This window comes from Chinchilla lanigera, unplaced genomic scaffold (genome assembly GCF_000276665.1).
Source record: "Chinchilla lanigera isolate Chin_1 unplaced genomic scaffold, ChiLan1.0 scaffold00046, whole genome shotgun sequence".
In the NCBI taxonomy this organism is placed as follows: Eukaryota; Metazoa; Chordata; class Mammalia; order Rodentia; family Chinchillidae; genus Chinchilla; species Chinchilla lanigera.
This window is the reverse complement of record NW_004955447.1, coordinates 14,728,403-14,748,954: the sequence shown is the minus strand read 5'-3', so window position 1 is coordinate 14,748,954 and position 20,552 is coordinate 14,728,403. Positions and strand designations below refer to the sequence as shown.

The window sequence follows — 20,552 nt, the reverse complement described above, 5'->3', positions numbered from 1 at the left end:
TTGCCTATCAACATATTCTGAGGAGAATATAAATGGATTCATACAAGGAATACAAAACAGCAATACTAATGAACAGTCCACAACTATTCAGAAAACCAGATGCAAAAGAATGCATGCTGTATAAATTATTTTCATAAAGACCAGGAAAACCTCATCTGTACCATTGGAAGTCAAGAGAGGATGCTTGAGGAAGTGCTTCTGGATGCTGGTACCTTTGATTTCTTGATTTGGGTACTGGTTACATGGTTGTGTCAGTTTGTAAAATGCATCAAACTGTACATTTAAGATACACGCCTTTAGGTGTATACATTTTATCTCAAATTTAAAATTTTAAAAGAACCGCTATCATTTTCTAAATTACATCGCTTCTCGGCCTTTTGGCTAAGATCAAGTGTAAATTACAGATGACTCAGTATGACATTAAAGTGCCAGTAAGTACTTTTAAGATACTGATTACATTTCACTTAAAAGTAGAATTGACTATCATATGCATTCATTTATGAAGAACCCCTTCAATGCATTATAGCACTTCTTATTGTATCACTATTGCCTTTTCTGTATTGTTCCAGTTTTAGTATATATGCTGCCAAAGTGACCATAGTTATTGCTTTATCTTTCTTTTTCCCATACCAGATTATAGGTTTCCCTGGGGCAGGAACTCATCAGGTACTTACTGAGTGAATTAATGAATAGTCTATGTGGAGAAGATCTGTGAGCCAGGACACTGGGTCACTCTTTTGTTCCTGTTATGCTTATCACAGTCCTGGGCACTGGGATTGTTTTGGTATTTTACTTATGGTGTTTTACCCAGAGGATGCCTGTTCCTGAGTTTGCACACATTCTATATTAAGGGAAGGCAAAAATAGTGGAATATACTCTGTTATGGCTTGGGTTGATAATTTACTCCCCTCCAAAGGCCTCATGTGCTCATAGACAGGGTTTGGGAAGGTTATTGACTTATGGGAGCAAGATAGCTGACTTGTTACTAGGAGGCGGCTGTCTAGTCAGAAGAGGCAGAGCACCAGAGGCATGACATAGAAGGATATATCTCCTTTCCCAAATCTTCACTTTTCTATCTGCTTTTAGGTCCACCGTGACATAAGCATCTTCTCCTTTGTTATGTCCCTCCACATGCCATTCCTGTGTTAAAGCCTATCAAATGTGGGCTGAAACTTCTGAACTGTGAGCCAAATTAAACCTCTCTTTATGTTGTGATTGTTGGGAATTGTGTCTCAGCAATAAGAAAGTGGCTAAGATAAATTTTGTTACCAGAGAAGTGGGGTTATTGCTGTGACTGTACTTGACCATGTGGTTTAGAAGCCTTTGGAATTGTGGGAGGAGCTTGCAAAGCCTTAAAGATGGCCTAGAGAAGCTTGAAGGTGGCCTAGAAGAATGCTGTAAGTCAAGCTTGATGAGAGATTCTGGTCAGAGCTCAAAAAACCAGAATGTTGATAGAAATGCAGATGGTAAGGGAACTCCATTGGCAATTGTACTTGAGACCATGTGTATTACTCTGGCAGAAAATTTGTCTTTATTTTGCTCATCACTGGAGACTTTGTGGGAGACTGAGAGTAGTAACAGTAGATTAATTAATCTGGTGAAGAAAATTTTAAGGCAGCCCAATGTTGAAGTTGTGGCATGGTTACTGCATGCAAATTTTAGCCATATCTGCTGTAAGAAGCAGAAACAAAAAGCCAACCTAAGTAATTTGAAAAAAAATTGCTGGCAGTCAGCAATTTATAGAAGCCAGCTTCACTCTCGGGCCTGTACCATTGGAGCTTGTAAAGTTTTGGTTGAGGAGAGCTTGGTTGTTGAAAGACTGGCATTAAAAATAAGCTAACTACTTTACATTAGGGCAACAGGAGAGATTCCTTGAGGGTACCTCAGAAGTCAGGAAGACCTCACCCTCTGCAGGCTACATAGTGTAAAAGTGAAAGACTTTCCTTTGAGAAGAGAGCCCAAGGGCACCCTGTTTGAAAAGGGCCACCTGGGAAATTTGGTCCCTGGAATTCTGTGCATAGTGCTCAGCCATCTCAGCAGAATCCTCTGCAACCATAATTTAAGAGGGTCTGGCTAGTGCTGGAGCTGATGGCAGACCTTGGTATCATCCATATGATGATGGTTTTACAAGCATGCAGAATTCAAGAGTTGTGGGGTCAGGGAAGCTTCCATAAAGATTCCAGAAGGCCTAGGAGGCAAGGCAGTGTACTCCTCAGAGTGAAGCTAAAAGTGAACTGGAGACCCCAGGATGTTGGAGATGCCAGGAACATGGAACATCAACTGAGAGAGGCCATGATAGCTGCAACTGGCAGTGCCATAGGGGCAGGGACACACAAGCCCTTTGGAGTTCACATTTCTGCTCTGGGTGCTGGACACAGAGCTACAGGGTTTAATGTTTGCCTTGCTGGTTTCAGTCTTACTTTGGTCCCATTGGTTTCTCTCTTCTGTTTCTCCCTTTTGGAATGGGGTGGTTTGCCCTGTGCTGTTGTATGTTAGCAGGGTTTAACTTCTTTTTTAAAATTTTTACAGGGGCTCAAAGCTGAGAGTTTGCCTGAGTCTCAGAGGAGACTTTAGACTTGACTTTTCAGTAATGCTGGAACTGTTAGGACTTTAGCAACTCATAGAGATGGACATGAATTTGGATGAAGAATGTCCTGTAGAGACCTCATGTGTTCATAGGCAGATCTTTTGAGAGGTGACTGAATTACAGGGGAGATATAACAGACTTGCTCTTGGGAGGTAGGGTCTGGTCGGACGAGGCAGGTCACTGGTGATGTGATCTGGAAGGGTAAATCTCCCTTCTTGGCTCCTTGCTTCTCTCTATTATAGCATAAGCAGCCTTTCACCACCATGCCCTCCACCAGGCCATTTCTGTGTAAAAGCCTGCTTAATGCAGACTGAAACTTCTGAACTGGGATCCAGAACAAACCTCTTCTCCTTTAATTTGTGGATGCGCTGGGTATTTTGCCCTAGCAATGTGAAAATGACTAAGGCGTACTGTAAGTCACATTTCTGTTAAAGTGAAAAGTAGTGTTGGAATCATTTACCTCGCGTAGCATTCTGCTCCGTACTTTCGTGTATGTGCTACTGGAGCAAGCACTCTGCTCCATCCTTTAATAATCTTCTATTTGGGGCTGGGGATTTAGCTCAGCGGCAAAGCGCCTGCCTGGCAAGCGCAAGGTCGTGAGTTCGGTTCCCGGTACCGGAGAAAAACCAAAAAAAAAAAAAAAAAAAAAAATCTTCTATTTCTCAAATACACTAATTATATATAACAAGAATAAAATTACTTTATACTGATAATTAGCATACTTTCTAAATACAGTTAACTAGCTTGGCATAATGGCATACACCTGTAATCCCAGCACTTGGGAGACTGAGGCAGGAAGATTGCTGTGAGTTCAAGGCCAGCATGGATACACAGTGAGTTCAAGGCCAGCCTGAGCTACATAGTGAATATATATATTCACTGTGTATATAGTTAGGCCCAGCAGTGGTATCTCATAACTGTTCATGTATTGTTTTATATCTAGATGCCCCCTAAGTTAGGAGCCTTATATGCTCATAGGCAGGGCTTTTGGAAGGTGATTGGATGATGAGGGCTTTAGCCAGCTTTCTGTTAAAAGGGAGCATCTGGTTGGAAGAGGCGGTCACTGGGGACCACCCCTCCCCTCACTCTGTCCGCCTCCTGCACACCATGAAGTAAACAGCTGTTCTTCCTCCATGCCCCTGGGCCTTGCCGTGCTGCCTCAGTGCCAGCTGACTGCGGACTGAGATATGTGCCAAATGAACCTTTCCTCCTTTAAGTAGTGGGTGTGAGGTACCTTGGCGGTTCCTGTCAACCTTTGTGTAATTTACACAAGTGACCATAGAGGTTATGCACACATATCATATATTCAGATGATAAAGCATAGAACTAGTCAATACAAATAAAAATATATAGGGGCCGGGGATAGAGCTCAGTGGCACAGCACGTGCCTAGCAAGTGCAAGGTGCCTAGCAACTTCAATTCCCAGTACCAAAAACAAGAAGACAAATTAAATTTCTAATTATCTCTGAAAAATCAGATTTCTAGTTATGAACTATACAAATTTGATGCAAAAGAACTAGAAGAAGGAATGAAAAATGGCTAATAATAAAAATATTCAAGCTCATTATTAGATAAATAGCTCCACATTAAAACAAGAATAAACAGTTTCACCTTTCAGCAGCTGGTCTGTATGGATGAGTCACAGTATGAAGTGGTGTGGATAAACACAGTCTTGCTTAGCAGTAGCATCCTTGTGGAGTAAAATTTACCAGTGTATAAAAAATATACTCTGGTAAATTTAGCTATTCTACCAGGTGATTTAGTTTTACAGACTTAATATTCATGCAGCTATAAAATTGACATTTCAATGATTGATTTGCTTATATGCTGTTCATCATTAGGAAATACTTAAGGATATATAAAAATATTGGTGAGTTATGATTATTTGTTGCACCTATAATAAATTACAAACATATAGAGAAAGGAGATCCAGCCCTGCTATTCAACAGTAGAGACATAGATAACTCCTCCCTCCTTCTCCCCAACCCTCATGTTCAGGACCACTAATCTGCTGTCTGTCACTACAGATTAGTTTACATTTCCTAGAAATTTATATGACAGAATCATCCAAGATCAATTCAAATATTTATTACATTTGTTCTCTTTTGTCTGTCTTTATCTCAGCATAATTATTTTGAACAACTCAGACTGATCTGTGTTATGGCATGTACAATATTCCATTCTTTTCTAATGTCACACAGTATCCCATTGAACACTGAAGGGATATGCCAGTTTGTTCATCCACCTGCCATGGACGTTTGGCCTGTTTCTCTGTTGTTCCTGTGAGCATTCTGTCACATTCCTCTTGTGTAAATATCCAGGAGTGAAGTGGCTGGATCATGTGGTACATACGTGTTTAACTTTTTAAGTGACTTCCAGAGTGTGTTCCACAGTTACATTCCCTCTAGCAGCATATGTGTTTCTCTTCCTTCGAATCCTTGCCAACAACTGATAGGTAGAATCCTTTTCATATTAGCTATGGTGCTATCTTACTGTGGATTAAAATACGCACTTCTCGTAAGGACTAATTTTTTGAACATCTTTTCATGTGTTTATTCGCCTCTTGTGAAACATGTGTTCAAATCTTTTCCCATTTTAGTAGGGTCATTTATTTTCTTAAAGTTAGAATTTATTAAGTTAGAGTTTTAAAAATATATTTTGGACACAAATACTTATTAGATGTAGTATTTGTAAAATATTTTCTTCCAGTCTGCGGTTTATTTCATGTGAAATGTGGAAAAATTTTTTTTCTTTTTGCCTAGAAATATCCAATTTTTCTAGCACCAGTTGTTGAAAAGTCTAACACTTCTTCACCGAATTGCTTTTACACCTTTGACAAAATCAGTTGCAAATATATGCATGAGCTCAACTCTCTGCTATTTTTATAATTTTTTATTTTTATCTTTCATCTATTTGTTCCTGTTTATGCCAGTGCCATACAATCTTGATCAGTGAATCAATTTAAGTCCCAAAGTCAGAGAATGTTTCTTCAATTTTATTCATCTTTGAACCAATTGTTTTGTCAGCTCTCAGTCCTTTGCAATTTCATATAGACTTTCAAATCTAATAATTTCAACAAAAATAACAATGAAACCTGATGAGAATTTGATAGAGATTGGGTTCAATTTATAGATGAATTTGAAGAGAACTGCTAATAATTTTAAGTCTTCCAACCCATAAATATGGTATATCCCTACAACTATTTAGGTTATCTTTTATTTTTCTTATCAATTCTATAGTGTTCAGTGTGCAAGTCTTTCATATCTCTTGTCAGATTTATCCATAAGTATATTTTATAAGTGGTGTAATTTTTATCACTGCAGATTTTAATTCTTTGTCAGTACCACATAGTAAGATAATTGTGCTGGGCATGGTGACACATGGCTGTAATCCCAGCCCTCAGGAAGCTGAGGTAGGAAGATCGCTGTAGCTTGAGGCCATCCTGGGCTACAAAGCGAGTTCAAGGACAGCCTGAGCTGCATAATGAAACCCTGTCTCAAAAAGATAAAAAAGAAAAAAGAAAGATAATAGGTTTTTATATATATTAGTCTTATGTCCTACAATCTTTGTAGACTCATTTAGTAGATCTAGTAGTTTATTTGTAGATTTCATCATTTATTACAATAGTCTTATTGTGATATAATTCACATACTGTGAACATTTTCTTACAGATTTTATGTGGTTAATCCATCAATTTTTAAACTCAGGTTTTTTTTACAATAAAATGTTTTTGTAAAATGGAAAAATATTGAAGCAAATCTTAGATGGAGATGACTAAAGTGTGACCAGGATTTGATAACATAGGAAAGGCAATGACAGAGGTAACGGCAAAGTTTAAAGCCCTGGTCATACCAGAAATTGTGAAATGGTAGGGATATTGATTAATGTGCTTAATTGAGTGACTTCAGCTTCAAGTGAAATGTTTTAATAGACAGCTACAATGTATGTGGAAAACTGAGTTTGAAAATACAAACTTTGAAATTGGCCTGCTACTACAATTAAAGCCAAGCACAAATCAGAATCAAGGAAGATAAGCACTTTGTACCTCCTGGACGTCTAAGTCAGGAGGTAGAGTCCTGTTGTTTAGGGACGTGTTTCCAACAGTTCCTTACAATTTGTATGAGTATTAAAATATTTGGCATTAAAGAATCTTCCACCTGGATGTTAAAAGAAATGAAATGCCTCACCCTATTTTAATTAGATAAAAATACTAGATTATGTCCTTAAAACGATACAGTGAAAATAAGGGGAGAAACTGTAAACACTCCTGGTTACTCATATCTAACTAAGTGCCGTAAAGCAATAAACCTTAGGGTATTTGTCAAGCAAAGCTTTCATCAAAAACAGATAAGACATCTAAAGCTGGAGCTGTCTGAATTTGCATAAGTCACTTAAGGATTTTGTTTGGGAACAGAGAAATATGGAACACAGAAGCTTTCATTTTGTGAGGTTGCTAATGGAAAGATTATTTTAGAGGTTATTCTCATTTTCTTGGAGGAACAAGAAAGTGGTTAGCATATTCTGTGCTGTGTAGACTTATTAAGTACCAGCTCACATCTCTATCAGTAAAGCTGACTTCTTTGAGTAATGGCATTGCTCACTTTGAACAAAGATATCAGACAAGCCACTTGTCTAGCACTCATAATCACACACTTACACAGTCTGCTGGACACTGGCTGCCAAGTACTAATTGAAGGTCATACTTCAGGTGCCCAGTGTAGAAAGGAAAATCCTGTCCAGAATGATCTATTCGGCCACACCCACAAATACTAACCAACAGTAGGTCTAACTTTTAAATAAAGGTCTGAGCAACAATACAGGAAAAGATTAGTAGACTTAAAATGTAAAATGTAAAAGTTTTGTGTTACAAAATATATATAAGAAAAAAATCAAAGTGTGTAACATTGAGATTTTCAGAGAGAGAAAAAGAGAGGAGAGAGAGAGAGACAGTCGAAGGAAATCTCACACCTCACTGTTTGGAATATGAAGTGCTATAACTTTTCTGGAAGATGATCTAGCATCATGTATTAAAATTTAAGTGCACACTGACCCAGCAGTTCTACTTTTTGGAATTTGTGCTAAAGGAATAAAACATCAGTGCCCAAAGATAATGTGAACCAAAATATCAATTTTAATATCGCTTATAGTGACATAAATGAAAAAAACTGAAACAACTGCAATTATTATCAAAGAAAAGAAGTGTTGGAAGAATGAATTAAATCCAAATCTGTGACCTGGAAGGACATCTATGATATGTATATTATAAAATGAAGAAAATAGATCGGGATGAATTTGTAGATTTAGTTCTATTTTGTTAAAAAATGGACAATCTCTTTGTATGAATAAATGAATAATTTAAAGGGGCCAGGCAAAAATAAATAATAAGTTAATCCAATTTTTGTACGTATGTGGACATAAGGACATATAAAAATTAGTGAGAAAAATGTACCTTATGTGCAAAGAATTGAATTTATGATAATTTTTGATGACTATTTTGTCAGTAAATGCAGCTTCAAATCATGTTTCTTTTGTAGCTATCTAGTAATTGATTACATAAATATAAAACAGCGTATTTATTCAGTTTCTTATTGCTGAATATTTTAGATAGTTTCAAACTGTTTAATTTTAGAGGCAATTCTATGTACCTCTTTTTGTATACTTTCTAATTCTGTAGCACAGATTTTAGAACTGGTATTGTTATGTTAAAAGATATCTAAAGTTACACATATATAGTGTGAGGACTGATTGATAGATGTATTGATACAGATATAAGCATATGTCTGTAGTATGTATAGACATAGATGTGTATAGATACAGACATCTTTTAACTTAGTAATATATAGCTCTCTACGTTGTGATACACACACACAATGTTCTAGTTATATAGTGCTATGTGACAGGTTATGATTACAGGTGTAGACTTTTTGAGGGGCTACTGAGAATTGAACCCTCTAGGGCCTCATGCATGTGAAGTAAACATTCTACCACTGAACTATACCTCCAGGCCTTTTTAAATTTTTATTTTGAGACAGGGTCTCACTAAATTGGCAGACTGGCTTTAAACTTGCGATCTTTCTGCCTTGGCTCAGTAATTGGAATTATAGGTGTGCACCACCACACCCAGCAATACGTGCATCTTTTAGCACCAATGTATTTATACTTTTCTAGTTATTTATGCTACATAAAAAACTACTCCAAACGATTATTTTACTTGTGAATCTGTAGTCCAGACAGGGCTTAGTGAGGATGACATCCTCAGTGAGGATGGCTCCTTTTTGTTCCACCTTGTACTGGCCGGGGAAGCTGGAATCCTTTGAGAGCTCTTTCACTCACAAGTAGCTGAGGCTGGGACAGCTGGGACTCAGGGCATCTTTCTCTGTTTGCCTGTGGTTCCTCTAGCAGGTTGACCTCAAGAGAGCTGGGCTTCTTACATGGCTGCCTAGGGCTTAGAAAGCTGGTGGAGCAGGCCTGCTCCCATAGAATGGCGGGTGGAGCAGGGCTGCCTTTTATAAGATAGCCTTGGAAACCATGCAGCATCACCTCCACTGGGTCACAGCCCCCGCACTGCCCCCAGGTGAGGCGGGGCCATGGACTCCTCTGTCAGTGGAGGAGCATCAACAGGGTGCTAGGGGAACAGCAAGGGGAGACGGGTAGAGAGGCCATCATGGTGCATTACGTTTTTAGAGCTGTTGCTATGTGTTACCAAATAGCCACTCCAAATGCTGTGTAGTGAAAATGATTTTTTTGTTTGTTTGTTTGTTTGTTTCCAGTGCTGGGAATGGAACTCACAATGTTGTACTTGCCCGGCAGGCGCTGTGCCACTGAGCTAAATCCCCAGCCCCTGAAAATGATTTTATATTAGATTGCTAAATAAATATATCATTATTCTCTTCTATCTTTGCCAGTCTGATAAAAGAAAACATTATATCCCAATTTTTAAATTTACCTTCTTGGTTACTATTGAAGTTAAAAGTCTATACATAATTATGTTGACCATTTTTATTTCTTTTGTGAGCTACCTGTTTATATCCTTTGCAGAAACGCTAAGATACTATCTTAAATTTTGAGTTAATGTCTTAGAAAACAATTCCTTCAAATCCCCTCATTTTACTGATGGAGAAACTAAGTCACAAAGAACCCTGAGTTCACGGTTCTTTAACCTCATGCAAAGCTTACACTGCGAAATCCAGCGCTTTAAAGTGCTAAGTGAATCCTTTGAATGTATGTGACAGTGATTAAAAAGTAATTTGGCCGCATGGCCACTTGGCCACATGAAGCTGATTGAGAGGAAGAGGAAGACTCTAGCTGCAGTCACCCTACCGGGACCTGGCGCTGTGAGCAGGCTGCTGCTTGCACACCAGCTCTTCGGGAAGATTTCAGCGCGGCTCTCAGGTGCAGCCTGGCAAAGAGTGTGTGACTGAGGCCTGGCCGCCTCCACTGTGCTGGAACTGGGTGTGCGGCGGGGACCACAATGAACTCCGCTGTCATGGAGCATTTCTTTGCTGGTTGGTTTTGAGCCCCTGAAATAAATATCACACTGCAAACTGCAGTAAGTATTGTGAAGGAAACGGGAAGGGTACGTGAGAACACCAAGTTGGGCGACTGTTTAAATATCATTGAGGAAGTGGCATTTAAACTGAAACCTGAAACACAAGTAGGAGATACCCAGCCTGGCAAGAGTTAGCTGAAGGGTTTTCAATGAGGAGGATAAGGCCCAAAGAAAGGGGTGTTTGACGAACTGAAAGGAAGCTGGTGTGACCTCAGGAGAGTGAGTGCAAGATGAAGCTGGAGAGACAGATCATAAAGAGCCGTGAGCCAGTCATAAAGATTCTGGACCTTACCCAGCCTGCCTTGTAAAAGATCCACTTGGCTGCAATGAGGAGAGAGGGGCGAAAGGTCTAGAGGTAGGTAATTGTGTGAATGGATTAGTCATCCAGGGTAAACAGACAAGGTGCTGCTGCCAGGAGCGACAAAGATACAGATATTTGAAGAGTCAGGACTTAGGGTTCACATTTCAGTAGGGTCTTTGACTCATTATGCACTACAGGACAGCAGAGCGGCTTGCTTTCATGGATAGTGTTGTAGGGGAGGAAAGATTTCACTTCTTACCCATGGCTAATTTCATGATTGAGACACCCACAACAAAGGACAGATTAACAAGAGAAACACACCTGAGTTTACTTGACGTGAATTTCACTTGACACAGGAGCCTTTGTAAGGAAATGGGGACACAAAGAAACAGGGGAACCTGTGTGTTTTGATGCTGTTTGGTGAAGTGTGAACACTCATGGAGAAACATGGTTGGGGGAGAGGGGTCTGATCACATGTAGTAAGTGGAGTTGCTCGGCGAGGCCTGCTTCCTCACATGGTTCTGTGAGTGCGTGCCTCAGAGCTGGGGCTGTTCCTCTCCTCTGGAAAAAGGAGGGTGCCTCTCAAAGGAGGGCTTGCATCAGGGGAGAAGGTCAAGGGGAAGGTGAGCATGACCTTCCTGCTTTCGCTGCTTTCTGTAATGCCATGGTGCCATCCTTCAGGGCTGCATTCCTGAACCCCATCAGTGTCCTCCTCTAAATTCATTACTACTTTCTGGGTGACTTTGTTGTGGTCATACAGGCTGGGTTTCTACTTGTCCACCATGAAGCACAATTTTCTAATTTGATACTCCAGCATGTGAAGGACAGGATGCCTTCAGACACGCAGCCAGCTCCTTATGGCATCTGTCCTTCCTGGACACAGAGGAGAGACAACGTGGTACAGGCTTACGGTTTTTCAACACAACTCTGGGAGGCTGGAGCAGGGAAGAGGGTAATAAGAAAGACATCTAGGTCTTCTGCTCTTCAGAGAGACTTCATGTTCCTCACAGTTTTCCAAAACTTCAAACATTTTATGTTGTAATCCTCTGAGAAAGAAATTCTTCTTAAGAAAAGTTGCCTTCCATGACTTAAAAGTAAAGAGATGGAATCATCTTTTGGCCAGCTCCCTATTTTGTTAAATTGCTTCAGATTCCATGAACATGTACCAGGAACTCATGATGTACCAGGCATTGTGGTGAACAGATAATCCCATATGGCCATGTAAGATGGGTGTCAGCATGCACTATTTACAGATGTGCAAGTTGACCTTTATTGTAAAATGTCAACATCTGCTGAGTTTTTATCCAAGAATGGAAAAGAGAGCCATCCAAACTTCTCTTTTCCCCAACTTTGGCTGGAATGAGCAATGGCCTAAATGTCATCTGAGTACATTTAAACAGGATAGAACATAGAGCAAATTCAGGTCATCTTTACACAAGAAAGAAAGGAAGAAAGAAAGAAAGAGAGAGAGAAGGAGAGAGGGAGGGAGGGAGGGAGGTAAGGAAAAAGGAAGGAGGGAGAGAGGAAAAAGAAAGAAAGAAAAGGTCAATTTGAGAAGTTTAGAAGTTTAACTAAGCTATTCAGTATGGGTTCAGGGTCCTCACTTTGTGAAAATCCTCATCCTGTGCAAGAGGAGGGCATGGAGATGGTGTAAGTGCTACACCTGCCCTGGGTGGCTGTCTTGGTTACTTTTCTCTCGTTGCTGGGACAAAATACCTGATGCCCAAAATTAAGGAAGGAAAGGTTTATTTCTCTTACAGTGTGTGGAGGTTTCAGTCCACACTTGGCAGGTTACAAGGCAGACTGGCACATGGCAGAGGGCTACAGCTCATGGCGGCAGAACACAGCAAAAGCAACAAACACTAAAGGGAGGAATGGGCCCAAGCAGCCTCTTCCTCTCCCTTACATATGCAAACTATCCACCCCAGGGCGGGTGTAGTTCTCACACCCATAATCAATCAAACTCCTAAAAGCCTGCCCCATGACTGCATGAGGCTTTGGGGGAACTCACAGACACAAACCATAACAGTGGCCTACTTACAATGTAAGGGAGGATAAGAGGCTTGTTCTCCCTTTTTGCTCTTGTTCGTTTTGCTGTCTTCTGCCTTGAACTGTTGTGCCTGTGCCATGCCACCCCACTTTGGAGCCAGCTGACAATGGACTGAAACCTCCACAAACCGTGAGCTAAATAAACCTTTCCTTCCTTAACTTTATTTTGTCCCAGCAACAAGAGAAAAGTAACCGAGACAGAATTTGGTACAGGAGTGGGGTTGTTGCTGTGACAGTGCCTGACCATGTGGTTCAAAAGCCTTTGGGAATAGTTTGTGGGAAGAGTTTGGAAAGGTTCAGAGATGTTGCTTGAAAGAGCAGAGCTGGAATACCTTAGGCTGTTCTGTATGGGAGAGTCTGGTCAGGGGTCAGAAGACCTGAAAACCAGTAAAGATCAGGCTCAGAAGGCTTCTCTTAAGAAAGACTACACTGGTTGTTGGACTCTAGATGATGTGTGTTATTGCTTGGCAGAAAGTTTGTCTGCATTTTGTTTGTGTCCAGAGACTTTGTCTGAGACTACGATTAAGGGCAGTGGACTAATTAAGAAGAAGAAGAAGGGGCTGGGGATTTAGCTCAGCGGGACAGCACCTGCCTGGCAAGTGCAACGTCATGAATTCAATTCCCGGTACCGGAAAAACACCCCCCCCCCAAAAAAAAAAAGGACAAGAAGAAGAAGGAATTTCTAGGCAGTTGAATGTGGAGGTGGTGGCATAGCTATTGTTGGAGGCGCTTAGCCAGATTTATGTTGTGAATTAAGAGCAGAGAGCCTGGCAGAATGATTTAACATGTAAGTTTGGCCAGAAAGGAAGCTCCAGTAAAACTGTGGGCTACAAAGGTAGAGCTCTCTCCTCAGATAGAGCTGAGGAGATCTTGATTGCTTAGAAGGAACAGGAGAATAGAAAAGATGCCTAAGGTCATCACAAGAAGCAGCAAGTCTCCACCCTTTGCAGCCTCAAAACTGCAAAAGTGAAAGACTTTGCTTTGAGGAGAAAGCCACAGAGCACAATGTTCCAGAATGGCAAAGGCATAGAAAATTTGTTTCTCTGAGGGAAAAGAGAAAAGAAAGAAGGGGAAATTATGTATGTATGTATATATAGGATAGCTAACATAGTTGTGCTACTGACTTCTATTGCTTTACTGAAAGGAACAGTTAATGATTACTTATTTGATCTATCTTGCATGTCTCTATTTGTTTTCCTGAGAAACCATTTTGAAGATATCCATATGTAATACAACAACCATTGTTAATTTCCTCTCACTTTGTCTGTAGTTCAGTATTGCTTGTATTGTTCTTATGCTATTTTGTAAATGGATGTCTGTTAATATGTTTTCCTTTTTTATTTTAAAATAAATTTTAAACAAATTGGTTCCTCAGTATTGTATTCAGAGTGTCCAGTGATCCAGGCACTCCACCCCTACACCTAAGAGAGAAGAAAGCCTGGCTACTGCTCCAGCTGGCAGCAGACCTTGGCATCATCCACATGGTGCTGGTTTTAGGTACATGCAGAATGCAAGAGTTAAGGGGTTAAAAAAGCTTCCACCTCAATTTCAGAAGGTCTGGGAGGCCACACAGTGTGCCCCTAACAGGGCAGTGTGTGAAGCTGTGAGTGTGAAGCTAAAGGTGCAGTGGAAACCCCAAAAGTTTGGAAAAGCCAGCAATATGGATTATCTCAGGAAAGCTGTAAGGAGGCAGCAAAGCATGCCTAAGAGAACAGCTGTGGGAACTATAGCCACCAGAAGTGCTGTAGAGGTGGAGTCACTCAAGCCCTTTGGAGCTCACAGTTTGCCACAGATGGCCTCAGGTGCTGCACAGGGAACTACAGGACTTAATGTTTGCCCTGCTGGATTTTCGATTTGCTTTAGTCCCAATCCTTTGTATCCCCCTGTTTGAAACTCTTAGAATGGAAGTGTTTATCTTATGCCATTGAATGTTGGAAGTGTTCATTTGTACAGGGGTTGCAGCTAAGAGTTTGCCTTACCTCTTGGAGAAGACTTGGAACTTGGACTTTTCAGCAATGCTGAAACTGTTAGGACTTTGACAACTGTTAGACATGGACTAAATGCCTTTTGCATAAAGGGATGTGCATGAGTCTTTGGGGGGCCAGGGGCAAAATGTTATGGTTCTAATGTAGTACAATGTTGGTAGACATAATACTGGTTCTTAAGGATTGGTAAACTGTGTTATAATGTTCAGTTTGTAAAATGATAAGACTAAGTATGTCTTTGTATCTGGAGACCAGTTTAAAGAAATGTGTCTGGTTGCCCAGTTGATAAGGGATGGATTGTAATATTTGGTACATTGTTTCAGCTTGAGAAGTTTCAAACTTTAAGCAACTTAGCAGGGTGCCAGGGTCCTCTCTTTGTAAACATCCTCATCCTGTACAAGAGGAGGGCACAGAGATGGTGAGAGTCTATACCTGTCCTGGTGTGTGTAGGGGTGCCTACTTACAATATAAGGGAAAATAAAAGGCTTGTTCTCCTCTTTTGCTCTTGTTGGTTTTGCTGTCTTCTGCTGCCTTGAACTGATGATAGACTGAAATCTCCACAAACTGTGAGCTAAATAAACCTCTCATTCCTTTACTTTGAGTGTTGGGTATTTTGTCCCAGCAATGAGAGAAAATTAACCAAGACAGTGTTTTAATAGAGTGGATATTGTCAGATCAAATTAACTTTTATAAAAACAAAGTCAACCAACATGAGAGCCAACTAGCATCCAGCTTCAGGATATCCTGGGACTTTCCCCCATTCAGCCTGCTACCCTGGTCCCCTCTGGGTTAATAACACCAGCTGAAATAAAAAACTTTTAATTACCTCAAAATGTATAGACTGCTGGAACACAAATACTAAAAATGTGCAGATGGTCATCTGCTCAGCTGATGTTCATATGTGAAATGAATTAGGTCAAAGTCTTAAATTACTAAACCCTTACTAAGTCCCTTTGAAAAACAATTAAATTCCAGATATTTTAATTTCATTCATTTTTGAAATTAGTTACCCATCTAATATGATCCAGGCATACCCTAGGCAGTGAGAATATAGAGCTGACAGACATAATAGTCATTAAGCGTGTATATACTCACTCGTTCCAAAAGCCATACGAACCAGTTTAGAGTAGATGACGTCACTCCCACCCTCAACACAGACAGGAAGTGCTCTGAAGGAGACGTGGCAGAGAACCACTGTAGCATATGCAGCTGGGGAGGGAGACACCTACACAGACTGGTACACAGACTGAGGCTGGGAGAGGTAGGCAACCCCGAGATTCCATAAATACACAAAAGCACCAGTGCAGTTTTGTGTGTGTTACGCTGTTGTGGACCTAGGAAACCAATCACAGTTTTAAGCAAGGCACAGTCAGAGTTTCTCTTCTGCTTGAGCTGAGTATATATGTGAACTCTTAAAAGGCGGGAAGTCCTGGGTTTGTCTCTTGCTACTTGGGGCTGTTCTTGTATGTTTCAGAGACATCAGTTTGTTCCGCATGTTGCACCAGGACCCCATCAGTGCAGCACAATCCAGTCCATCCACACGGCCCTGCCGCCCTGGGCATGGCAGGTGAGCAGCGTCCCAGGAGCTGCAGCAGACGAAAGTAGGGAAGGAGTCCGGTGTCTCAGTCAGCTGTTTAGTCTGCCGTGCTACAGCCGTTGTCATTTTCCTCCGTGTATCCGGTTGACATAAAGGGCAGCAAAGTAGCCCAGTGTGCTCATGAGATGTTCTTGTCCTCATGGCTCTTCTGTCCAACGTGGCTGCTCATTATAGAGCTTTTGTGCTTTCTGGTCCACGGACCCCGTTTTTAACCTCGATACATTTCTGTTCACCACAGTCAAAGATCCTCGACTAAGATACACACGCAGAGCACAGGTTTGTGCATCTTTCCCTCTGGCCAGCAGTCAGTGGTCTAATTCCCCATTTATTTTCACAAGTCCATTTAATCACTTCTTGTCGAGGTTTTTCTATGGTTGCTCCGTTAATATTGCGGCGCTGGGGGAATGAGTGACTGAAAGTGAGCAGGGTGAACTGTTCTTCTCACGTCCCCTGCCTCTGGTTTCCTTGAGGGACCTTTATTTGCATCTGGAAACCAACGTTTCTCTTACTCATCCAACAGGTGACCACAAAACTAGCCGCCGCTGTGTTCCATGCAGGATTTACAGGTGCGAGGAAGTTAAGATAAATTACACATGGACCTTGGCCATCAGGAGCACATGGTTTAGTGCGGGATATTGACAAGCAGTGACTACATAGGGTAAATGTTATTCAGATAACACCGGATGCTGTGGAAACACATAGGCACAATACCAGCTCAGCCTCTGGAGAGCTCTGGGTGGTGAAGGAAGGCTTCCTTTAGGAGGTGACCCCTGTGTATTGAAATGAATTTAGAAGAAATAGTAGGACAGAGCCAGAGAAAGAAACCGAAGAGGTTGTGCCTTGTATGTGCTAGTGAGTTTTCTGCTACTATAAAAAATAGCAGAGACAGTCAGCTTATTTAGAGAAAAAGGCTTATTTGTCTTACAGCTTTAGAGGTTTCAGACCATGATCAGTTGACCTCATTGTTGGGGCCGGGGGTTGAGCATCATGGCTGAATGGAACAGAACTGCTCACTTCCTTGTCTGGAAGTGAAAGGGATGGGAAGGCACTGTGTTCCCACAGCCCCTTTGAGGGGTGTGTTCTGTGGCCTAAGGATTTTCCCCTAGGGCCACCTCTTAGACTCCGCTACCACCCAGTAGCACCAGGCTGGGGATAAGGCCCTCATTGGCCATTGGGGTCATTCAGATCCAGATGATTTCTGAAGTGTACATGGGCTCCTATGAGCAAGAACACGAGAAAGGACAGACAGATCTGGTTCTTTTGTGTCCAAATATAAAGTAAATTTTATTCCCCAAAATTATCTTGCAAAGTATAGAGAGTTATCATACATTCAGGTCTTCATTTAAAAACCCTACATGTTTAGAAAGGATTCTCACATTTACTTTATTTTGATCCATAAAGTGAGACACAGTGACATGAATCTACCTCTGTCACTGTTGGCTTGAATGATTATGAAGGTCATTTGAAAGGGAAGCAGAGACATTCAGTGTAGAGAAAAGAGTCAGTATTTGGGGCGGGGGTGACTTTACCATTGCAAGTCTTGGATATCATTGCCAGGGAACCTTTTAAAGATCACTTTAAAGAGAAATACAATTAGTGGTCACATCATGGAGATCATGAGTATACACCCACAGGATGAACGGAAAAATAAAACTCTCCTTATTTTAAGCAAATGGATATTTGTGGCTTGAGATAAAATTTCCAGTGATAGCATCACAGACAGAGGAAAAAAAATATTTTCAGTTTTCAAGATAATGGAGTAAAGCTATTTTTACTTCTTCCTCCTTTTCAAATTCCCTAAGTGATAAAGAGGAGAAGGGGCAAAAATGCAGGCTTCATTCTTTTTTTTTTTTTTGGTTTTTCTCCAGTACCGGGGACTGAACTCATGACCTTGCGCTTGCCAGGCAGGCGCTTTTGCCGCTGAGCTAAATCCCCAGCCCCAGGCTTCATTCTTAACAACTCCGGAAGACACGTGTAAGCCCGGCTGGAATCTGAAGACTGAAAAGTGGTGGGGGAACAGTGTGCAAGGACAGGGACTCTAACTTGCCGCAGGATGAATACCCAAAGAACCGCTGCAAGGTCGGAAGTAAAAACGTGGGGACAGCAGGCCCGGCTGGGTGGGAGGCCCAGGACAGGGACTTGGGAGCAGTGGGACCCAGCTGCCCCACCCCCACCCCACACAGCCAGGTAGCCAGGCCTCAGTCCGGGTCAAATCTGACATTTATTTTCTGGAGAAATGAAGCCAGAGGCTGCCAGCCTGTGAGATTCCAGGCACTGGGGGAGCAGGAGGGAGGAACCCCAGGGACAGGGATGGAGTCAGTGAAAGTTTGTGCAGGCCATGGTGAATACTGACAGCCAGGCGCCCCAGGTGAGAGACTGGGGAACCCATCACTAGAGACCTCGAACCACTCCGGAGAAGGCCCTGGACTGGATACTGACATTTGTGAGTCTCAAATTAGGAGAAGGCCCCAGTGGCCCACTTTCTGTCTCCCTCTATCTTTTACTAAAAGAACTCCCTCAGGTTTTGGTAAAGAGCACAGCTGCCTCAGTAGGGACTCCCTTTCCCAAGCTCCTGTAGTGAGCTGAGAGCAGCATCACATTCTTTCCAGTGCTATAGGCAGCTTGTACCTGGCTCCCTCACTGGGGATTGAGCCAGCTGGGGCCTTTGCACTGAGCTGCATCCCCAGCCCTTACTTTATTTTTTTTTTTTTTTATTTTGAGACAGGCTCTTGCTGAGGCACTAAGTTGCCCAGGCAGGGCTTGATTTTTTTCAGTCCTCCTGCCTCAGCCTTCCAGAGTGCTGTGATTACTGACATGTTGCCACCATACCCACCTGCCCATTAAAAGAAGTGTGCGTGTCCTTGCTCCCTCGAAGGCCAGATGTGGATGTGATGTGATGAGACAGCCTCACCCAGGCGGGCCAGGACTACACTCTAAGACAATGATGGCGATCCTTTTAGAGCTATCAGTGATAACAAACACCTGCTGTGGATGTGTGCCACATATTTGTCACCATCTTGCCCTGGGGGTTTGTGGGGAAACTAGATGGAAAGAACGGGAGGAACACTGGCTGCTGGTCTTGCTCTCAGCTCACAGAATGCTCAAAGGAAGAGCAATGGACTGAGCTTGGTGAGCTACTATTTTGGAGCCTCTTTGTTGTAACAGTTTTCCCTGTGAGCTAACTAGTATGCTATATTAAAAAAAGAAAGAAAGGGAGGGAGGGAGGAGGGAGGGAGAAAGGAAGGAAGGAAGGAGGAAGGGAGGGAGAGAGGGAGGAAGAAATATATCTTGGCTTTTTGCCCATGTACTCTATAATAGAATCTACCAATTTATGCCATGTGCTAGCTTCAAGTGAGAGGTTTACTGCCTCGTTATTAAATATGAATGGATAAGTGAGGATCACTAGGCTTTTGTTGAAAGCACATAGCATGAAAGGCAGGAACCAGAGTGAAGAAACACAAAAGGGAACTCAAAGGAATAGAAATGCAAGGAGCAGGAGAAAACTTCAAAGAAAATGTAGTTACACCCCCGAGAGGTTAGAGAAATACATTGCATACATGAATGAAGAGTGCGATGCTATTGCTTGGAAATTAATCATTTAAGAAACAGATAATTCAAGAGCAGGGTTGGGAGATGAAGTTGCAGAAATTTTCCAGAAAGTAAAAAGAGACAAAGGATGGGCAATAGTGAGAAAAAAATAGGAAAAACAAATACTGCTGTAAGTCCAACATAGAAGCGTAGAGTGTAAAGAGAGAGAAGACTGGCTTGTCAAAATTTGCATAATGGGGTTCCCCAGAACTGGGAAGGGGGTTCATATGCTGGTAATGATTCCCAGATTTCTGACATGAACACCTGAGTGGCTTATGGTATCATTTCCTGGAGGAGTCATCGGCTGTTACATATATAAGAAAGACTGTGATAGGTTTACTTTTAGATATACTGAGGTAGAGCTGTCTGCCCAAGTTGAGGTCCAGATTACAGATCTGAAAAGCAAAAGCTTAGATATCCCACTTTGTAAAACTTCCCTGCTAAAATTCAGCTTGTTACATGGATGACTGTATTGGTTGGCAAAATTCTAAAATGCTCTGTGCTCCTTGGTTAACAGTTGTTTCTCTCCAGCCCCCCACGTGCCTCTGCTCTGCACACTTTCTGTTCTACACTTTCCTGGGACCCCACTCCACCCTACAGTCCATCAACTGATGAGTCAGTACTTAGCCCAGAAGTGGGCCTCCCACAGCCTGTCCCGGCCCTGTGGCTGCTCCGTCTGGCTCTCCTTAACTGATCCTGAGGGATGAACACACTTCCCACATACCTGTGTGCTTAGTCTGGGTAAACAGCCTTCTGCAGGGCTGGTCCTCAGCTGCTACTCCAATCTAATTTAGGACTACTCCTTCTAAATTCCCTCTGCTTCCGGAAATCTAAATTTTCACTGTTCTTTGATGCTTCACTGTTCTCACCTTTGTTTCTTTGCACTCGTTCCTCAG

General features: G+C 41.8%; 1 long non-coding RNA gene across 1 annotated transcript in view; it reads left to right on the top strand.

Moving 5' to 3' along the window:
- The window catches only part of LOC102028699, a 56,057-nt gene extending 39,924 nt beyond the window's left edge, over positions 1-16,133 (top strand). Inside the window, exon 3 of the long non-coding RNA XR_262433.2 lies at positions 15,946-16,133. This is a non-coding gene — a long non-coding RNA (uncharacterized LOC102028699). The remainder of the gene's footprint in view (positions 1-15,945) is intronic.
- Positions 16,134-20,552: the final 4,419 nt, after the last annotated feature.